Source organism: Frieseomelitta varia, unplaced genomic scaffold (assembly GCF_011392965.1).
Source record: "Frieseomelitta varia isolate USP_RPSP 00005682 unplaced genomic scaffold, Fvar_1.2 scaffold_433, whole genome shotgun sequence".
NCBI classification, from domain to species: Eukaryota; Metazoa; Arthropoda; class Insecta; order Hymenoptera; family Apidae; genus Frieseomelitta; species Frieseomelitta varia.
The window spans coordinates 17,108-39,539 of NW_025110183.1; the positions used below are offsets into that span (position 1 = coordinate 17,108).

The 22,432-nt window shown below is 36.9% G+C and overlaps 1 protein-coding gene across 2 annotated transcripts in view; it reads right to left on the reverse strand.

The window, feature by feature from the left end:
* LOC122532098 (very low-density lipoprotein receptor-like) overlaps positions 1–22,432 on the reverse strand; it is a 47,502-nt gene that overhangs the window by 15,398 nt on the left and 9,672 nt on the right. The gene's annotated exons all lie outside the window — the stretch shown is intronic.

Genomic DNA, 22,432 nt, shown 5'->3' on the forward strand with positions numbered 1-22,432 from the left:
CAGAAAATCGTCTGTCGATCGTTTTATTGCGGCTCGCGGAGCTTCAAGTGTTACGTGAAACGACCGATAAACGCAGGTCGAGCCAGCGAGGCAAAAGTAGCAAGATAGCAACCCGAAACACCGGGACCATCTATTCAGAGCATCTTTCGAGCTTCATTGGCTTCCGTGTATCCTATCCCCTCCGGAACACAGCGAAAATCCTTCTCGCCCAGCCGAAAAATCCGAGGAGATCACTCGCCCTCGACTTCCGACGTAGGAATCACAATACTCTCATCCCCTTTTCTTCTCTGCCTCTTTTCAACCCCCGTTCGGCGGCCTGGCCACCGATTTACCCTCGCCGAGGGACCACCTTCCGGATCTCCCGACCAAACAATCGTCCGTGAAACGATTTTCCAATAAATCGACTCTCCTCGACTCGAGAGACTCCGCCCGTCGTCGCACAGAGGCCGAAGATTTTTCTTTTCAATTCCTCTCTTTTTCCTTTTTGTCTCTTATCTCTCCTCTTTTTTTTCTTTTTCTTTTTTTTTTTTTTCGTCGAGATCACTGGACTGGACGATCACGAAAAACACGAAACGATGGGTGGAAAAATGCCGTTGGAGGAGAAATTCTTCTCCTTCGCGAATGAAAGCGAGGAGGAAAAAAGGGGAGAAACAAGAAGAGGAAGAAAAGACTCGACGCCCGATTCGAGAATCGCGACTATGTCGAATCGCGAACAACTAAGGAGCACAAGAAGACGAGAAGACGGCGATGCACTCGCGCTGCTGGCTGAGGATGTTGTAAGCCCGCGGCCGAGCAAACGGGCCCCTATATATATGGGGCCTCCGGAGAGCGAACAAGCGATATATAGGTGTAGAACGCACGCACGCACGCACACGAACGTCAACGCGCGCGAAGAGAAGAACAACAACAAGCACGAACGAAAACCACGGATCGATTGTTGTTACATTTGCCGACCGCGATCTGACAGAAATCTGAACCGCAGCCGCGATCTCGCTGAATCAGGAAGCGCCGTCGGAGCGGCTCGTATCGATCAAGGAACGCAACGACGAAACCGATTCGTTTCGATCGAGCGGCGAGTAACGAGTGGCCCACGCAATCCTGCCTGGCTAGAGCATCGGGATGGCGTTCGCGCGTCTTACATACACACATACGTGCGCGGTGAGAGGTCTGACGCGAACCACAGCCTTCGTTTCATCATGGAAATCAGCGATTGATCGTCCAGACGCTGGCCGATTTTATCACGATTGGAAAGCTCTTACGCTTTTACGGGGGAAAAAAGTAAGGATATAGAATCGAACCGTACTGCGATTATCTTTGTTTTTTCGCGTTTTTTTTAGTATCTGGACGATACGTTGAAATTTTTTGTTACGTTTTTCGTTTCGTTTTGCGCTATAATACATTTAGTATTAGCTTACGTCGAAATTTATCGCTCGGATGAATGTTAATCTTTGATTCAGGCCACGCTGAAGAACAGAGAAAATTTCATGACGCTGCGAACGATATATATTCTTTTTTCTTTTTTCGAGTCATTGTTTTAAAAATTTGAAATCTATCGTTTGAAATACGTGCCCCGCGCGCGGGAGTAGGACAGCTGGAACAACGAAGTCTGAAAAGAATACTTTATTTGACGTTCCACCTATTTGACATTTAAATTCACCGCGAATTAGAATAATTTGGAGAGCAAATACGAATATGCTAATACCGCATAAACCTACCCTAAGCCCGTTCAATACCACTCGTTCATACTCCATTCATGGTTGAACTTTATTTCAACTGAAACTCGCGCTCGCTGTGCTCGAATCAAATTATGTAACATCCCATAGAATGAGAAACAAAGCACGGAGGAGGGCCCTCGTGTTTTTAAATACTTGGCTAAACTCCTGACGTGTTGGTTCTTTTTAAAACACTTTAATTAACAAGAAGAAGAGAGAGGGAAAAGAGAGCGACGCAGGCAGAGCTGTTTGAGAAAAATTTAAAATTCCCGCGTTACGTGGCACTTGGACAGTAATTTAAATTTACCATCAATATACTTTATAAAGTGTAAAATGAGTGTTACAAAATATACTACGACGTGATCTGAAGCGACAATTCCAATCTTCTGATGATGGGCACGTTATCATAATAGATAGCCGGGGAACCTTGGAAATTCAAAACGCGAAATCTTTCAGATAAAAGCACGAGAATCTTCGTTTTTCCTTTTTCAAACGCGCTCGTACCACTTTTCCCTCCGATCGGTCGAACAACATCGTAAAGAAATATTTCCACTCGTCGGACACGAAAGTTTGATTTCCCATCGTCGACTGTGCGTCGTCCGCCATCGAAAGAAATCGGTCGGTCAATTTCCTCGGTGGTTCGAGTACCGTTCGAGTATCGTTCGCGATTTCACCTTTTTCTCTCCACCTCCTCCCAATTGGCCAATGCTCCAGTTCGATTTATAGTCGCGCGACATCCGAGAACGTATGGGTATGTTGAATTACCTATTTTGGTTCGAACCCAGATACCTAGCGCCGACGACTCGACTCTGGCCCCGAAGCGAGCAGAAACATTAGCTAAACGACCGAGTGAAGGAAAAAAAATTCCGATATTAAAATCTGATATTAAACCGAGCCGGGGGTGCTCCGATGAGGGAGAGAAGAGAAAGTTTGAAACAAACTCGAAGGGAACAAAGTGAAATGAAGTCGCACGGGAATTTTCAAGCGGCTCGTTTTCCCGCAAATTTCTCCCCCCCCCCCCCGTTCGTTTCATTGAATTTCAAAGTGCACTCCACGGTTAAAATACGATCAGCTCGATGGCAGAACGCGGAACTACAGAAATATTTTATTGTTTGCGCGTTTCTGGTGTCCGCCGAGCATCGACAACGAAAACAAGCAAGAGTTTTTCTGTTTTTTTTTTTTTTTTCTTTTCTTTTCTTTTCTTTTCTGTCTCTCGACGATCGATCAACGTACGGGACGTTTCAAAACAAGTCGACGAGACGAGAAGTTTGCGGAAAGTTTGTACGAGCTTCTCAGCTTTTCTCATTCTCTCGTTTGCCGCGGCTCGTTCATTCTTTCTCTCATTCGCAATAATTCGACTGGCTGATGATATTGAATTGACACTCGTCGCTGAGAGTAACTAGAGAATAATGGGATATGTTGCAAAATTTCACTCGTTTGATTGCTAAACTCGTTAGTGTTACAAGAATGCACTTTTTAATTCCCCGCGGAACTGCGTCTGTGGGGCAGTCCTTGGTCTGTAAATGCATCAGCAGATAACGTTGAAACAGTCGGACATATTCAGTTGTCAATCAAATAGAAAAAAAGTTTGTGATAAGGCTTGCAACCTTGTAGCTCAAAACTAAAATTATACATATTATTATGTTATAATATTATATTATTATACTATATATACTATAATATTATGTACATGTAATATAACACATATACGTTATATATTATAATATTACGTTATTTATAATTTTATATTTATTATAATTTATTATATTTATAATTTTATAATTTTATATTTATTGTAATTTATTATAATATTTATAATTTTATATTTATTATAATTTATCATAATATTTATAATTTTATAATTTATAATATTATATTATAAATATAATTTCGATTTAATTTCATATTGCTTTACAATATTCATATTGTATTCTTCTTATTTAACGCCAGAACTATTTAAAAGTTATCAGAACGACAAATTTATAACATTCCATCGAAATTTTCATATATTTGTAACAGCGTATTTTCGCAGAGACTCGTGTGATGTTTAGCAAAACGTATAAACAAAAGTATTTTAGTAAAACATGCGCACACGTGCAAGTGTGTTCTTTATTGTAAAGTAAAATCTCTAACAAAATCTTGTTGTAAAATAAAATCTTTTCTGCACTTCAAATTCTCTGTTGAAACAAAAAAATTGTACACTTCGGTTGTCGTAAGAATTTATTTCTGAAGTTCAGATACGCCGTGGCAGTGCCGTAATTTTGGAGCAACCTAGATGTTTAGACTACTCTGTGTATATATCTGGCGGATGAAACGGAAAAATCGGCGTTGCACAAGATAGGCTAGAGAGCAGATCGAACCGGAGTTCAGGAAGTCGGACCGGCGCAAAAGTAACTACGTAATTGGCCACGCGTTAAATCGCGTCGCATTAGGGCCCACGTGATCCGTACGTTTTATCGACGATACGGAGAGGCTATTGAAGCTTCTCACGGCAGGGACAGAAAAAGAGAAAAAGCATAAAGTTCATCGAAGAAAAATTCATTTAACCACGAGCTGCGATCTTCGAGTTTTCATACTCCGATCTCGCTTTCGTTTTCCAAGAACCTAAAGTTCTTTTAAAACTCGTAAGATTGGAACGAGCGACCAAGAATATTAGCAGAAATTCTTTTATCTCTCCCTCCCTCTCTCTCTCTCTCTCTCTCTCTCTCTCTCTCTCTCTCTCGAAGTTAAGAAATCGTTTAAACGTAGGAAAATAAGAAAAAAGTGAATCGAAAATTAACCGAGAGAATACACCAAGATTGGATCTATTATATTTAGAAATTTAGAAATACGCAATCTGTTGACAATCACGTTCGCAAAGAAGTATCCTAATTCTGCTTGAGAGAGGCCACTGAATTGATACGCTCGGCAGTGATGATATAATCGCGATTCAAATCCAAGACGCAATACGTGAACGAGATTCGCAGCATACTCCATTTAACTTGGAGAAAAGAAAAAATACGGCATAATGATTGCCAAGCACGCAAAATCTAAGAATATGTCAGACGCAATAGAGTACGTCGATCATCTGACGATCCGCCAGAAAAGCATTTTTCCGCGCGCACTTGATAAGATAATGCCCGGAACGAACGAACGAGGAAAGCGACTGGAAATCGAAGTTGATATTTATTTAGTGTCTTTTTAAGAGACGTATATGTAAATGAGAGCGTCAGGCTGCTCCATTTTTCTATCAAAAGTTTCACACTCGATGATTAACAAGATGGAATTATTATTAAAAAAAGAATACTATTATTGAGATGGATTACAATGAAAGATACATCGTGACTGTCAGTGTTTTATCATATTTGTTACCAACAAAAATACCTATTTATCGATTAACCTGACACAGACAGGTAACAAGAAAATTAACAGATCTGTAGATCTAACAGAACTGTAGAGGTCTTCTTACGTTAGCGTTTCATTACAGAAAATACGTACCAATTTATCGATTAACCTGACACAGACAGGTAACAAAAAGAAAATTAACAGACTTTGTAACAAAATTGTGGAAGTGTTGTTACGTATTAGGAAGCATAACTTCTCATCTGACAATTTTCTCTCAAGAAAGAGCGGTAAAATCGCTTCTCGGTTACTGCGAGAATTAGGACGACGTTCTGAATTCGGAAACACGGGCGTAAACTGGTTTGTAAAATGCATAAAGTCAGAAAATATCGACGGGCTAACAATTTTCCAATATTAACGCGAATCAGTTAATTTTTTAAACAAACGAACAAATTTGGCGTAAACCGAGCTCACGAATATTAGTTTAAAGTAACAGTAGTTAATTCAGTTAAAATTAGTGAGAATATTATTCAATTCTAAAATTTTTTAATTAATTCAGATTTCAAAAATTTGGTCAAACCACGGCGTAGGATACGCAACACCTTGGAAAATCGAACAACGAGAAGTTCCAGCTCGCAAGAATTTTAGAAAACCCCGGTCGTCGTTCGCGTTCAATCGTCGTCGATGGCCGCCCCATCGACTTCCTGTTTCCTCGTGCGCCGCTTTTTCACTTCAAGAGGCGCGTCGAGCATTTCTTGCACGCTTGTCGCGATTTCACTTTCGATCGTCATCGCGTAATCGAACGAATTGGCTCGATGTCTTTTTCCTCGGCTGTCTTCTCCTTCTCTACCTTACGACTAAAGTGTAGACAGACCTCGACGAGAAAAAAGTAATAAAAGATTCACAATACGTTTTTTCAATTCCTATATTGTTTCCACGTGATGAAAATATAATTTAAGGGGACAGGACAGTTTGAAATTTTCACAAATCGATTTGTCTTGTTTTGTTTTAAATAGTAATCTTGAAGTCTTAGAAATAAGATACAAAAGGTCCTAGCCTTTAAAACGACTTATTTGGGGGTATAATAATAAGTCCGCGGATACAGAATAATTGAATTTGTATCACTGTTTACAACTTTAAGCAGTATTATAAAGTGCAAATCGTGTGATTCAAATATTACTTTTTGGCGAATCGAATATCAGGGGACTTGGATTCAATTTAGTTGTGAATCGTAAGAATTGTGAGCCGCGATATATATATAAGTAAAAAAAGTAAGTAAAGGATACGTGTGAAAAATGACGTTCTGAAACATTAAACGCGTTTCTCTCAAAACTAGGTTTTTAGAAACGGTGTGCAAGATATCTCGGAATCTAACCAACCAATTACTGTGAAACTTGATGCGTATCTTTCGTGTAACATTTACTAAGGATTGACGATCGAACATTTTTTAATTTTTAACAATTTCGAGAAACATAAACAAAAAAAAACGTAGAAACTTTTGGCATAAATTCGATACATCAAAAACACATAGCTGTTAGTTTCATAATTTTCACAGAAATGAAAATGTTGAATCGTCAATCCCTAGAGAATATTGTTTACTTTTGAACTTTTTTCTCTTTTTTGTTGCAACTAATCCTGTTTGGCTGAAATCATGCACACCGATAGGCAATGTAAAAAAAAAAAGTTATGAAAAAAAAGGATGCCGTTAGAAAGTTAAATAAGAGCCCTCTTTTTTTTCTCATTTAATGTTGCTTTCTATAGTTCATAATGTGTTCAAACAAACCACAAAAGCTCATGTCAATCAAACGCACTTTTGTTTTACCAGCCCTCCAAAGTATTCGTCATTTTTAGTCCCGTCAAACTGTCCTGCTCCCCCAAAAGAAAATGAGATCTTCGAGTGCTCGAAATATAATCTTACAAAAACCCTTGCACCGAACATAAATCGGAAAATAAAGGCTATCTCGCAATAGAAATAGAGTATCGTTGCAAAATTTGTCACCGAAAAACTGAACGGTCAAAATTCGCGCCTAAATTTTCATAGAAATTTCGACGGATATTTCAGAAATATTGCGAAACTGTTGGATTTGCCGATAGTTATTTTACATTCGATTATCCTTATATTTTTCAATATTTTTGCCACCACGTGTCGTAAAACTTTTTTGATAACTCCGGGTGCTTTTTTTCCCCTCCCGATATATAAAAGAAGATTGTATTTTCAACGGAGAAATCACGATTGAAATCTCGAATAACCGTTATTTTTGCAAAAAAATAATATTTCTCTACGTCGGCTACGACAAACACCAGGTTTGTTGGTCCATTTGGAAAATCAATTGATTACTTTTGTTTCGCAGCTGGCAAACAACACGACATTTACACCTTACGTTGCAAGATTTTTTTTTTTTTAAATCTTTAAAATTCAATGTACACCCCTGAAAGCGATAAGAAGTTCAATTCCCATTTAGTCCTGGAGGGAAAAATATCTCGACGATAAGTGTACTTTTTATCCTAGATATGTAAGGGGATACGTACATACATGTATCGTCCCTTAATCTCTTATAATCGCACGAGCTAATTTCGACCAATTCAATTCATCGCACGAAGAACCTTTCCCATTCATTCAGTCCATTATTCCACAAAATATTCCATTTTCAACTCAAAATATTTCTTATCAAAATCTCTTCGAAACATGCAAACTTTCGAACAAGGATTTTCAACACTAGAACTACCAAAATGATCGAAATGATTAATTTATAATTATCGTTGGATATTTCACAGATATATCCAAACAGTGTATTTTTAGAGATTCAAATGATTTTTCGTAAAATCTAGCCTTAGGTAAAAACTTGTGTACTTAATTACATTGTAAAGTTCTCTATTTTTCTTTTTTTTTTACTTAACATTTTTTTTTTTACTCTGACGGAAATTTTGTGTTTCGATCACGCCGATCTCTGACTTTGTCTCAGGCAATTATACGCAGTATAAGGAACAATATTTCATTATTAAAAGTTGACGAAAATGAAGGACTTTTCTGAATCAAGAGAATTTCAACGTTGGAATGTTGACGCGTGGAAAACACTCGCAGAGACACGAGTTTGCAGCAATGAAACGCGGCTACCACGATTATATTAGTAAAGTTTGAAACAAATCTGGAAATGTACATAGAAACTGCAAGACATTTATTACGAGTATGTGTTAGTATGAATGATAGTCACGGAACTACTTAAACAGTTGATTATCCATTGTATCAACGAGCCTAAGTACTTCTTAGCTCTCATTGTATGCTCGAGACGACCATCCACGCTGTATTCTAATACTTGACTGAATATATCACGTTTGCACTAAATCTCCTGTAATATCTGTTTATATGTTAGCTTGCTAATTGGTTTCAAATTTCATCGATATGTTCACAATAAGGTAGTCTTGCCTTATTATAGTGTAACGTAGTGAATATTATATAATATAGTATTACATATTATATATAATATAATATATTATACATTATATTATATTATATTATATTATACAATATTCATTTTATATTCATAACAAATTTCATTAAACTCATTAGATTCATATCAAATTTCACCAATATGTTCACAATAAGGTACTCTTGCTTTATTACTGTGCAATGTAGTGACTATTATATAATATTATATGAATATAAAATGAATTATTATATAATATAATATAATATATAATACCATATTATATAATATTTACTACATTACACTGCAATAAGACATATATTATATATTATATTATATTATACAATATTCATTTTCATAACAAATTTCATTAAACTCATTAGATTCATATCAAATTTCACCAATATGTTCACAATAAGGTACTCTTGCTTTATTACTGTGCAATGTAGTGAATATTATATAATATAGTATTATATATTATATTATATATATTATATAATATGACGAAATATTATACTAGCGCTTTGTTATTATTCTAATTATTTACTTGAAATACGCTTTATATAATACACATACGTACGAAATGATATATACGTAAAAACAAATATTGTAAGAATTTTTTTCATATATGAATTTTTTTTTATATATGAATAATAAATAAAATAAGTAAAAATATACTTTCGAAGTATATACATATTTTGCAATTAAAGAAACGTTGTAACGTTCTGCTCTGACTGAATGGTAGCCGAATATTCACATATTCAGATATCTTGGTGTTGTTCGCCCCGCGAAATTCGGCCACCGATGTGTCGGAGCAACTCGAAGATCGCACACCCTCTCTAGCCGAGTAATTGTACGGCTAAACCCGGCTGATGCCACAGAGATTTCGCTGTGCTATTTCGTTGCTCGAAATAATCCGGTTACCGCGCTCCGAAACAATTCAAGAAATTCGAGAAACCGGACGAGAGTCCAAAAACGGTGAATGTCGTTGCAGCACGAATAAAAAGAAAATGGTTTTTTTTTTTATTGCTTTCCTGTTTTACTCTAATTTTTTTTTTTTTCATCAAACCGAGAAATCGCGAGATTGTTAGAAATTTTAAAATCGGAGAAGTTTCATTATTATCCCGTGTAATTTTATTCGAGTAAATCTATTAAGAACAGATGACAAAGAAAAAAGAAGTGAGTAATAGTACTACGAATAAAAAGGAAAAGCTTCTTCGCTGTTTTCCCTTTTTTTAGAAGACAGATTTTTTTTTTTTTTATCAAACCGAGAAATTGCAAGATCGTTACAAATTTTAAAATCGTCCAATTTTGTGATCTTACTCGAGTGAATTTATTAAGAACAAATGCATAACGAAATTAAAAAAAGGAAGATACGCGCTCAAGTGACCAAATGGTTTAGAACTCTGTAAGAAGAAAGTAAAAGAAAAAGAGAGAAAAGTGGTGTCTTTTAATTTCACGACAACGTAAGATACAATGTCCCGAAATCAACGACGATCCCCTGAAAGGCGGTTGTTATCGTTCATAATCGCGTATTCTATCGCCGAAGACGAACAATCGGGTGCCTGATTCCTGAATCAATGGGAAGCTCAAGGGTAACGAGTTCCGCGTTATTAAACGGGGTCAGACACGGAGATCAGTATCATCTTTTTTCTCTTCTTTTTTTTTTTTTTTTTTTTTATCCCTGACCTTCTTCCGTTCTCGTTCTACGTCGACTACGTCGGCTCGAAATACGCTGCAATCATAACTGGCTAAAAACGTGGCGATTCTTTCCGCGAATGTTGCTAACGTATTAATCAAATGCAATTTTAGAGTGCAAGATTACGACATCTCGGGGATTGGTTCGCGAATGCGACCGATGCTCGAACGGGCAGATACAAGGCGTAGGAAGTTGATATTGTAACAGCTAGCAAGTATTTTTATCTTGAAACGCGATTAACCACGGTCTGGTAATCAAGTACCTCTAGTCACTGTTATTTTCTTACATAACGCATCGCAACTAGATTATCTTCGGTTTTTATTTTCAGCCTTCGTCCCTTAAAAATATCAAAATAATAAAAAGTGCACAACAATTTGCACTTAATTATTGCAATTTACACATAAGTGCTTTCGGGAAACGGGTAACATTTTTTTTTTTATCTTTGCATCAGGAATATCAATCATCGAGTACTCTATATCCAATCGAATATCCAGAGGTATGTACACATTGTTCATAAGTCACTTGCTTATTTTGATCTAAACAGTTACTAGAACATAGATATACCTTGCCGGATTAATTTTATTAATCTGGTTACAATCTTGTTACATGTACTCTATTTACTGTATTTTATAATAATATTTGAAAACAAAACTGATATTTAATGTATGTGGTCTGAATAAATATTTCAAAGTATATCAAAAATATTTATGTATATTTAAAAAATCGAATCGATGTATTTTGGGATGAATTTGACAGAAGTCTTCAGAAATGTATCCAAAATCAAGAAAAAAAAAGACTTATGGAAGAAATTAGAAGAAGCGTGGAAAGAAATTCATTCAGAAATATTGTTAAAATTAAGTATGCCATGGTTATTTCTGGCCTTCATATTTGCACAAAGATATAAGATACATTATATACAACTTGGTAAGATTTTTAACATATAAACAGTTTGACATATGTCATATTCTATATCCATGTTATATTCTATATATCAAAAATCTTACCAAGTTGTATATAATGTATCTTATATCTTTGTGCAAATATGAAGGCCAGAAATAACCGTGGCATACTTNTTTTTAATCAGCTCAGCCTCGAGACTATTTATTTCCTGTCAATCGAGTAAGCCCGAGCCGCGAGTACGGCTCTCAATTTTCGCGCGACTAATTGCTCAACGCTAAATCCGTGATTACAGGCAAAATAACGTTCCGGTAACGGTAAACGGCACGTTGGTTGGTTATCAAGCTACCAACTGCCAGCGCCGGCTAGATAGTATATTTTGCGAAAATTCGCGCGCGCTCAACTCTGATCTTGATACCACAGAATTATCTATTCATCGAGCGCGACGGGTTCAGTTTTCAAACATCCAGCCTCACCCTGATCTAATTCCCCCGATGTTCCAACGCCGTTCAACCCTTAACTGCCAGCGTACTTCGTACTACGTATCGAACGATCGAACCTGGCTTCTTCCCTCGACGACGAAAATCGACGACTCCTACACGATTTCGGTGCCGATCGATGCCTCTGATACAGGCTAATTTATGTAGCCGAGTGACCTCGTAAACGTGATTCACGGGGAAGGAACGAGAGTTGCTCTGAGTCTGCACTGTTTGCAAAGAGAGTCGACGTGATGTTCGTATTTTATAAACATATATTATAAATCCATTTTCATGTGATTTTATAAACATGCATTATAAATCCATTTTCATGTGATTTTATAAACATGTATTATAAATCCATTTTCATGCGATTTTTCGTCTTTTATGTCGACTTGATATTTAACCACTTGCGCTGGCAACTGATTGCGGACCATAACGAGTGACCGAACCGTATACAATAATTTGTCGCTTTCTTTTTGAACTCGTCGGCATGACTGTCACTGGATAGAAATTATTGAGAAGTAATAAATTTATTATTCGTTCTGCCTGGGTTATACTTAAAACTGAGGAAATATTGCAATTTTGGGAGAAAAAAATTCTCGACATGCGTGGCACGTCATTTCAGCGCAAGAGGTTAACTAACTAGGCCGACGATTAAAACATAAAATTTCCATTAGAGACGTGAAAATAAAAGAAATAAAAAGAAATAGAAGAACTTTATAGTACAATGGAGAGTACACAAGCATTTATTTATACGTTTTACGAAAAAAAATTATCTAAATCGCTAAAAACATTATAAAATTTCTAACTTGTAAATTTTTAACTTAAAAAAATTCCACCATAAAATTTCTAACTTATAAATTTCCAATTTAAAAAATTTCACTATAAAATTTCTAACTTATGACTTTCTAACTTAAAAAATTTCACTATAAAATTTCTAATTTAAAAAATTTCACTATAAAATTTCTAATTTACAAATTTCCAATTTAAAAAACTTCGCTATAAAATTTCTAACTTATAAATTTCTAACTTAAAAAGTTTCTAAATTATAAATTGATTATTTTGACCATTTTGGTAGTTCTAGTGTTAAAAAAGAAATGTTTTAGTATGAAACATTGGGTTGGCCAAAATTTTCTAATACACAATTGCATGCTCTCGATTTATTTTTTACTTTTCTGTTAAATTATAGAGGTTATACGTAAAACTAAACACGCGGATATATCGCTTCGTTCTATTCTTAAGTTACCTTGTCCTTTTGCCTCTCTATTAGTTCCTTAGATAAAAGAGATTCCGCCCGTATTTATTGAAATATTTACCAGGGAAGTTTTTTTATTATAAATGACATTAGAAGAGTTTACGGCGAGGAGCATAGATTGACCTTCAGAGCTTAGCGTATAAATAGTGCAGAAAAAGGAATCCTCCCTTGAACTGAATGAGATGAGAGCCTCGTTTTATCCATTATTGCGTGCACCGAATGGCTCGTCTCCTCTCCTAAGCGTTCGTTTCAATGTTTTGATTGGCCTCTCCTCTCAAAAGTCTCTCGCAAAAATCTCTGTATTCAATTAATACTACGAGAGAGAAGAAAAACGTACGTCGAATAAATGAAACGAACGAGCGGAATATTTCGACAACAGTGTTTCAGTAATTAGGGAAATTGAATCGGAGTATCTTCGAGTAGCTCGAATGCCATTCGAGAGAACCATTACCGTTGAACTTGCAGAGATTCATGAAAAACGACAGTGAAATAAACCGGGGCAAAGGAAAGTCTTGAGTATCGAAAATCTGATATCTCAAATGGCCTCCAAAATGGCCTCAATGTTTGATAGAGCATTTACTCCGTTTCATGTTGAATTTCTTATGAATTTATTTCTTATGAATTATGATAGCACGATGAATATTTCTCAGCCATGTAACGTCATATAATTAAATTTATAAATACTGACAGCGTATAATTAAATTGTTCCAAAAATAATGAAATCGATTGAGGAATACGCACGAAATTGGTTTCATTCACTCGCCAATTTGAAGTAGGCATAGACAAGAAATGTCCACAAAACTTCAACTTAGTGTTAAGCAATCCCTATTAATTTCAAGCCGGCTTTTTTCTGTTTTTTCTTTTTTTTTTTTTTCGCTGTTAAAAAAAGGAATATAGAATATACGATGGCGACAGCCACGAAATTTCCTCCGTCTCGTTTTCCTTCACTCGTTCAAACAAGTTCGCGTGTACGCTCGAAAGTAATCGCAAGGTACACGTGCTTTTCAACTGCAAATAGGTAATTTACGTGGCTTGGACAGTCATTATTGCCGCGTCTGTCTCAACCTTTCAAATCGTCGAGCGAATTTTTTCTCTTCCTTTCTTTTTCCAAGCGTACGTACGTATCGAATTGCCGGCAACGCGCGGCGGTAATCACGGCCGCGTAATTGCGAATTCCGATTACGTATTGGCGTTCTGCTTTTCCTGGATTTTTTCCGCGGGAAATGTCGAAATTGATTCGAAAAAAAGAAAAGAAAAAATGCAAAAGGAAAGAAACGACACGAGGAAACGAGATCGAAGAGAAAATGAATTTTCTTACCCTTCAATTAACTGTCGCGACGATCGTTTACTATTAGAAGACTACGACGTTTTCTCTCAAAGTAAAATAGACAAATTCATTTTCTTGATCGTTGACGATTGCTTCGTCGTGTGAGAATTACAGAAAAAGAGACGCTGTTCCATCTCATACTCTTTCGTGCGTTTTTCGGTTTTCCTCTCCCGGAGATCTGTTATTGCATTTTATATTCGGACGATCGTTCAACTTTTTTCTTGATCCGCGCGAGCGAAACACGTATCAGATTTAACGTCGGATTTAATATCGCGCGAAACCGTGCGGGCGATAGAGCTGCAGGAGCTTTCAAAAAATTGATTTTCAGCCGAGGGGGGGGGGACATCGAGCACCGACACCCTCGTGATAAAAAAAAAAAAAAAAAGAGACCAAACAGTATATAACACAGTATTTCGCGTGTGTGGAGAAAGCAACGTGCAACCGCGTTGAAAAGAGATATTTTTCGTGCGGATTATAAAAGCACCGTGTAACACGTAAAAGGAGAAAAGGGGGAAGACAGGGGGAAGAAGAGAACAAACAAAAGAAGGGATGAAAGAAAGAGGGAGAGAACGCAGACGAAAAAGTGTCCGATCGATGGAGACGTTCCAAGAAATGGAAAATCCTGGACCACACTGGCTATTCTTGGAGAGAAGACAGTTTGAAACTCCCTGGGGACACTTCGTACACGAGAAAGTGTCTAAGGAAAGAAAAGATACGAATACTCCGCTACTCCAGACCTATCGACGGAAATGCCCTCACGTAGTCGAGAAAATAATTCCTGCAGGAAGAACACTCGATATCGTAATACCGGCGATTATGTATGCACATACGTACGTGTGTTGTGTATAATCACACGTATGATTTTCGCATGTAAACTGTTATACAAGGTGTATACGTATTGTAATGTTATACAATAATATTAAAATATTAAACAAATGTTGAATCATTAAAATAAATTAACATGGAGGCCTTTTAATCTTTTTAGGGAAATTTGTTATTTAATTTGATAATCCGCGATAAGAAATACTGAAATTATATTTATGTATTGTTATTAAGATTTATAAGTAAAAATTAATTGTAAATTAAAAAATTTTATAAAATAATATTTTAAATCAAATATTTTAAATCAAAATGTAGTGTGATTTGAGGACAAATGAATTATAAAAAATTATATTTTTGGAATAATTAATTTTAATATTAATCTGAAAGAAGATTTAATATATATAATATATATAATAAATAATAGTAAATTATTTCAATTGAATTAAGTATTAATTGGTGTACAAATTGCCCGTCAATTTCTAATAGGAATAAGTCGTAACAGAGCAAAAGTACTGGAAAGTTTTTTAATAAACAAAGTTTTTTTTTTTATAAAACATCATATATATATATAAGAAAAAACTAATTTTATTAGTTTTGAATTAAATTTAAATCCAAACATGAATTTTTTCATTATGTTTTAAAAATTATTGGAAAGAAAAATTTTTTTTAAACGTATAATTAACAAGTTGCGGATTTATTCGAGTAGAAGGTGACTTTTGACCCGCCCTTCAAAATTTCAAGGGTGATATAAAGCGTGAGGCCTCATTCTCGCGTCCGAAAGTTTGTCGAGCACAGGTCATCTGACTAATCACGATGTGTTCGAGATCGCGTGATATCTACTCAAGGAAGAGAAGAAGAGGCCTTTAAAATTCTCCCACTTTTGCGAAAGGGCAAATTCGCAAAGGGTCTCGAACTACTTTTTCACAGCGTTCGCATGCCACTTGTGAAATGCTTGGTATGAAACCGGCCGGCACGATCATTAATAATATCCCTAGTCTTTTCGCCTTTCGTGCACAATGCCACTCGAAATTTAGGCGCGCCTCCTCAGAGGCCTCGTAGATACTGCCTATCCAAAGACATGAAAAGAACCGATGCGCCAGTAATTATCAGCCGCTGTTGTTAAACTTGCTCGATTTCGCGCCAACTAACGTCTAACTAGCAGAAATTTTAGCTGCCAGGAATTTTTAGAAATTGAATTTCTATGCAGTCTCATATGTTTGTTAACATAGGGTAAGCCAAAAATCATGTTTGACTTAAATTCAAATTAAATTCAAATTAATGAAATTAGTTTTTCTTATATAATGTTTCGATGTTTTACTAAAAAAAAAGAATAGGTGGGAAGAAACTTTTGGCATAATTAAAGACACGTAATCTATTGTCTTATGCAAGTTGCAATATCATAATACTTCCATGTTTCTATAATAAATATATGCATGTTTTTTTCTTAATGTTCCTACCTCTTTTTTTTATAAATGTTTTCTGTAAATGTGCAAATTTATAAAAATTGGTCTACGAATAATGAAAATATCAGAGATGATTTAGCAAGTTGCAATATTACAAGTACATTCATTCCAAATATTTTTCCAGCTTTATAGACGTGCAAACATCTTCAGTCTATGAGTAATAAAAACGTCAACGACCACTCTACCAATTTTCCGTCTAATCGACCTTGCACGAATCTCTCCCGCCTCTTCAGCGATTCGCGTGAAAAATTTTTGCCACGCACGATTACTAGGAGCACCCGTAAGTAGTGTCGTTTTTTGATACTGGTACAAAATTTTATTTCGTTTAAGAGTTAGTACAGTTTTAATCTACGATGCAATTTAGCAGTAAACATACTAAATGTCAATTATAAATATTTTACTATTTAAATATTTAACTATAAAATATAGATTATGTTACAATAAGTTAAATTACTGTTTACTAAATAAATAACAACTATTTATTTTAATTAATGTGTAACAAGATTTTATGACGACCTTTTGCTCCGATCGATTATTAACAATTGAGAGTACAATATGTATTTTCTGCCATTTTACTTTCTTCTTTCTTCATTTTAAAACACGCGCGCCGCTACGATTTGAAGAAAATTAAGACATTACTCATAAGCAGCCCTAATCCATTTCGCGAATCGCCCTCTCTCTCTCTCTCTCTCTCTCTCTCTCTCTCGATCGTCCAAATTACTCGTCAGCCAAAAGCAACTTCTCACCTCGGCAAATATTTTCCTCCGAGCACCTCGCTACTCGCTGAACCGATACTAAACGCGACACTTCTCGAGAACGCGGAACGAGTGTTGGAACTTTCAATTGAAGAACGTTGAAAATCTTAGTTGTTGAAAATCGCGCGCGTCTTCGATCTCTGACTGGGAGGTCAATTAAACCACCACGGCTTCGTTCGGCTCTGTTTGATCTTAAAACTGTTCTCCCTCTGCCCTTAAACAGGATATAGAGTATTTAAGACAGCTCTTGGAAGATCAAACGAAAGAACCGGGAGGGAGAGAGGAGGAGAGGCGTAAAATGCTTCCTCCAGGAGCGAAGCAAATGAAAACGATTTTAAGCGGAACGATGTCCAAACGAAAACGGAGGAGGGCGAGGAGGAAGACCGAGGGCGAAGAAATTCTTCGTCGTTCATCGACGAACGGCATCAAAAAACCGTTTCGATTCGTTGGAACCTGGAAAGAGGGAGCACGTCGTTTGACGACGATGCGAAGAAAATGCAAAAAAGTCGAGAGTGCCGAGCTCTTCGAAAAACCGACGATTGAACAGCCATTCGTCGGTTAACCGCGAACGTAATTCCCCGTTTATTCGTATCTAGAGCTACTCGCTACTTACAACAATCAGTTGGAAGCAGCGGCGAAATTTAACGCTGCAATAATTCAGACTCAGCGCGGCTAATTTACAATAAATCAAATAGGAAGCTAGTCTACTATCAAGATCTCGGTACGCTGTTCGCGAGCTAAACCTGAGGGGGAGAGAGAGTACGGATAACGCACTGAATCCCTGTGAGAATGGAGCTTGTATAAATCAACGAGAAATTAATGCCACAACGAACAGAAATCGCAGTTCCACCCGCTTTTTTTTCCTCCCCCCCCATTTTTCTTCCCTTTATAGCTCGTACCGTTCGGCGAATCAATAAGCTGACCTACTTCGTTTTTTTTCTTTCTTTCTTTTCTTCCCCTCCCCCTCCCTTTTTATTTCAATCAAAGACGTTACCAATTTTTCGGACGAAAGTACGCACGTCCGATTTTTGAGCAATCACATCTGTATATACTGCAATCGTTTTAACAGCACGACGAAGGCATGATTGATAACTTGCTATCTCGCCTGTTGCAGGGCAATGTAATCGTACTGTGCCGATAAGAGAAAGATACGGGTATGGAAATCAATTTTAGGACGACGTCAAATGCAAATTGCAATAGACATCTGTGGTTACGAGATTCTAATAGAATTTGCCGGCATGAAATGAAAACCCTATTGCCTGTACATCGTTGGGATATAATAATTACTAATTAAATAATGAAGGTAATCATTATTACCAATATCTAAATACCTCGCGCTTCTCAAACAACATTTTTTTGTTTCACCGTTGATATAGTACAAAAATAAGCACGTCTGCTATCCACTCAACGAAAGACGCCCTTAATATTGCGCTCTTGCCGCGATGTTAAAGTCTTATTTCCCTTGGCCTACTTGGATGTGCACACGCGAAAAAAAAAAAAAAAAGGCCGAAACGTTTTACAACGTAAGGAACACGTTGCAGTAAAATATTAGACGCTGCTATTTGCATCTGGACAGATGGAACGGAAACGTGTACAGCCGGTGTAGTGAAATTCTTCGGGCCACCGACGCGAGTAACCACCTCTTGACTCTCAATTGGCCGGGTTAAGTCGCGAGAGGTCATCACTTTTGAGAGTAACGATTGATCGAAGGAAAAAAGAAAAAAAAAAATGCAACCCAGATTACGCAAATAACGTAAGAGAGAGAGAAAGATTTCTTTCTTCCCTCAATTTCATTGAATAGATAATGTAAGAGGAAGAGATAAGATTTATATGTACGTAGAACAGACTAAATTTAGCTGCTTCTATGAATTTCGATCAAGCGTCGATCAATGAAATATTCGTACAACGGGATCCCCGTCGCCGTTGATAGGTATGAATCGTCCTAAGGTATTATACTTTGGCCAAGAACAATGCACAAATCGGAAAGGATATATATATATATATATATATATAGGGTGACTACTGAAAGACTGAATGAAACAAAAATAACATTATTTTATTCGGAAATACAATTAATATAATTAACCTACGGAAAAAAAAAGAAAATAAAAAAGATTGAGAACGAACAAGTTTATAACTCTTTCAGTTTTTCACCCTATACAAGCAAAACATCCTATAGTCTTGTTCTGTAAAATCGTCAAGTATAATATCTCTTTTAATAATACGAGTTGCGACACCGTCGTGGGAAAGTGCGACGAGCGGCTGGCCCTTGTTTCTCCTCCCGTCGAATGCAGACCAATCAGACTTTGTTAACGATTTCTAACTCAATTGGGATCAATCGAAGGCCGCTTCTCTCAAGAGAAGCGCGCTGAGAAAGCTAGGATATATGTATGTGCATACGTACAGTATGCACGCCGGCCTGAAAAGTAGCTGACGAAGGAAGAAACACCCTCGAGAGGAAAGCTAGCAGCTAGCCGGCGGCAGAGGCGGCGGAGGCAATCGATGCAGCCGCCGCCGCCGCCGCGCCAATGTGTCGACCACTTGACTCGACCAAGCTGCCCCTACGCACCACACACCGCCGGACCATCGGCCGGCTTTCACCGTAATTATATGGTACCGAGGGCCAGGTTTCGCGTACGTGTACGCAGTACACGTGTTTCGAGGAGAGAGAGAGAAAAAAGTCGAATCGGTTCTCCGCAGAACGGAGAGAACTCTCTGTTGCAACAGAGAGGAGGCCTTGCGCTACAAATTACGATAGCCCTGGGCCTGTCTCTCCCTCCCTCTTCCCCTTCGCCACGGTCGGGAGAAGAACAACCACAAGAAGACACGACAACCACGACAACGAAGAGGACGAGGAGAATCGCTGTGAAAGAAGAAAAAATGAAAAAAGGTCGCAGACAGAAGACGGGGGAGAGGCGAACCAAGTTTGGCGCTCAACGGGAGAGAAAAACGGCCGGACGAATCGCTTCTCTAAACGCTGGTCCAGCCGCCACTTCTTTCCATCGAATGTCATGTGATAAATAACAAGGGGGAGGGCGAAATGGCCCGATTTGGCAAAGCGAGTCAACTTCAGTTTGACGAGTTTAATTAGTTTGTTTCTTTGTTCCGATCAGAATGCGACGTTCGACCGTCATCGAGAAGAACGAATCTGGATTAATTTTGATTAATTTGATTTAACCGGTTGAGTTGCTATTTGTCGATATTTGGCAACGCGCGAAACAGAAAGGAACGATGCTCGAGATCAATCTTGCATTCGGTCGCGCAGTTGGTTCGACAGAGCGATGTCTCTGTCGTATAATAATTGTTTCTCGATATTTAATAACATTCAATGATAAGATTCATGAATGTTTTCTCGGTAACATTTGTTTGTAGACGTAGACATTTTTTTTTCTTTATGAAGAATAAAGGATTCAAAGTGAAGAATTGATCGACTATATTTGGTTTGATTCGAACAAGCGGAGCCATTTGCGGTGGATTCTTGCAAAATATGGAATTTACAAAAGGCTCTACATTGTACTAATATTATTTCAAAATAATACTTGTTAATTATAATACTTGTTGTTTACGTTGTTTATTAATAAAGCGATCTTTCGCTATGCAGTATCCTTTTGCGGATACGAGAACAAAAATTGCATAAAACTAAAATGAAACTCCAATTTATAAACAAGCTAGAAAATACCGTATGAAAGATGATGCAAGCGAGTGAAGCTCTTAGTCCGGACGTTCTTCAACGAAGGGAACGAAAAATGTGGAGTAGAAGGGATCGAATAGAGGGAAAGAACAACGCGGCAAGAGCCTGATACAAAACGAGCATGCTACAATGGAACCGGCTAATAAAGCAAGATTGGCTAATTTGGAGCCAAACATTGCTTCACTTGATCTGGCAAATCAAAGATTATAGAACAAAACGAACGAGTATTTCTTCTAAAAAAAATTACACCGATAAGCGAATCTTTCGAAAAAAAGCCTCCATATTCCATGAAAGGAAAGTATCGTAAAAATATCGATATCGTACAAAATACAAATATAAAAGCAATTCGCAACGATAAGTGCAGAAAATAAATTTCAAAATAATGATCTGGATGGTAACGAGTTCCGCAACATTGCGAGAATCAAATGTATTTCTATAGGCAATATTTAAGGCTTTCTAAAATATTACACAAATGTGTAATACGTATTTGTCATGACGAGAATTATTAAACGAAGTTGATTGATAAAGTTAATTTAAATCGCAGCTCGTTCTGCGTGTAACGGAACAATGTAACAAACGACGCTGTTTTATTTCAATCGGCTTCATGTTTATGTAATATTTAGAACAAGCTTCGTGCTTGCGTGACATTTCGAGAAAAAAAAGAAAAAACTATGAAGAAGTTGGACGATCACGTTACCTGCAGATTAAATTAAATTCAATCGATTATTAAACATATTGAACATCAGTATGTACGTAAATGTAATATAGGCAATATAATAATGAAGCGGAGAGAAAATGACAGAATGAATAATAAAGAAGAGGAATCAAATTACAAGGAAAGAGTCACGAAAGAGTCACTTTCTTTGGATTTTTTTTCGGTCGAGAAATTCACGAAAACCAGAATCTGAACAGACGAGTTTGCGTGTAGATGATCAACATGTTCCAAGAAACAAAACAGGAGGAGAATGTTGCTTCTCTATAGCTGTCGTCCGATTCTCTACCTACACTTTTCAGCTGTTCTTTTTCTCCGGACTTTGCCCGCGGGCGAATCTTCCCCGACATCTTAACGTTCGAATCCAACCCCCTGATATCGCCTTCATCGAAAATCATAATACCAGTAAAGAATACCTTAACTTCAATTACGTCAAGAAATTCGATCTTCGAATATTTCTTTTACGTCGTTTCTTTCGAACTTCTAATTTGCTTGCACGTGCAGTTAAAATTAATGAGTAATAAGCTAAAAATAAATAAAACCGAATCGTGGACATAAATCTTCTCAATAATTGATATTGAAGTTCCAATTTGACATTAGTAAGATATTTCCATCTATCAGATTAAAGCAGGTTATGACAAAATAACACGAAAGTGATATTATTTCTCAATTCAGATCGCTCGTATTTATAATCGACGATTCTTTTAACTCAAAATAGAATCGACGAGTTCGTTCAAAACAGCTCTCAAACGGGAGATTGGCCGACATTTTTTAGACCAATCTCGACACGCAAACAATTGAAGATCAAAGGGGATGTGATAAGTACACCTTTTATTAAAATGTAAAATTTTACTTCCCTGTAAGTACTTACTAA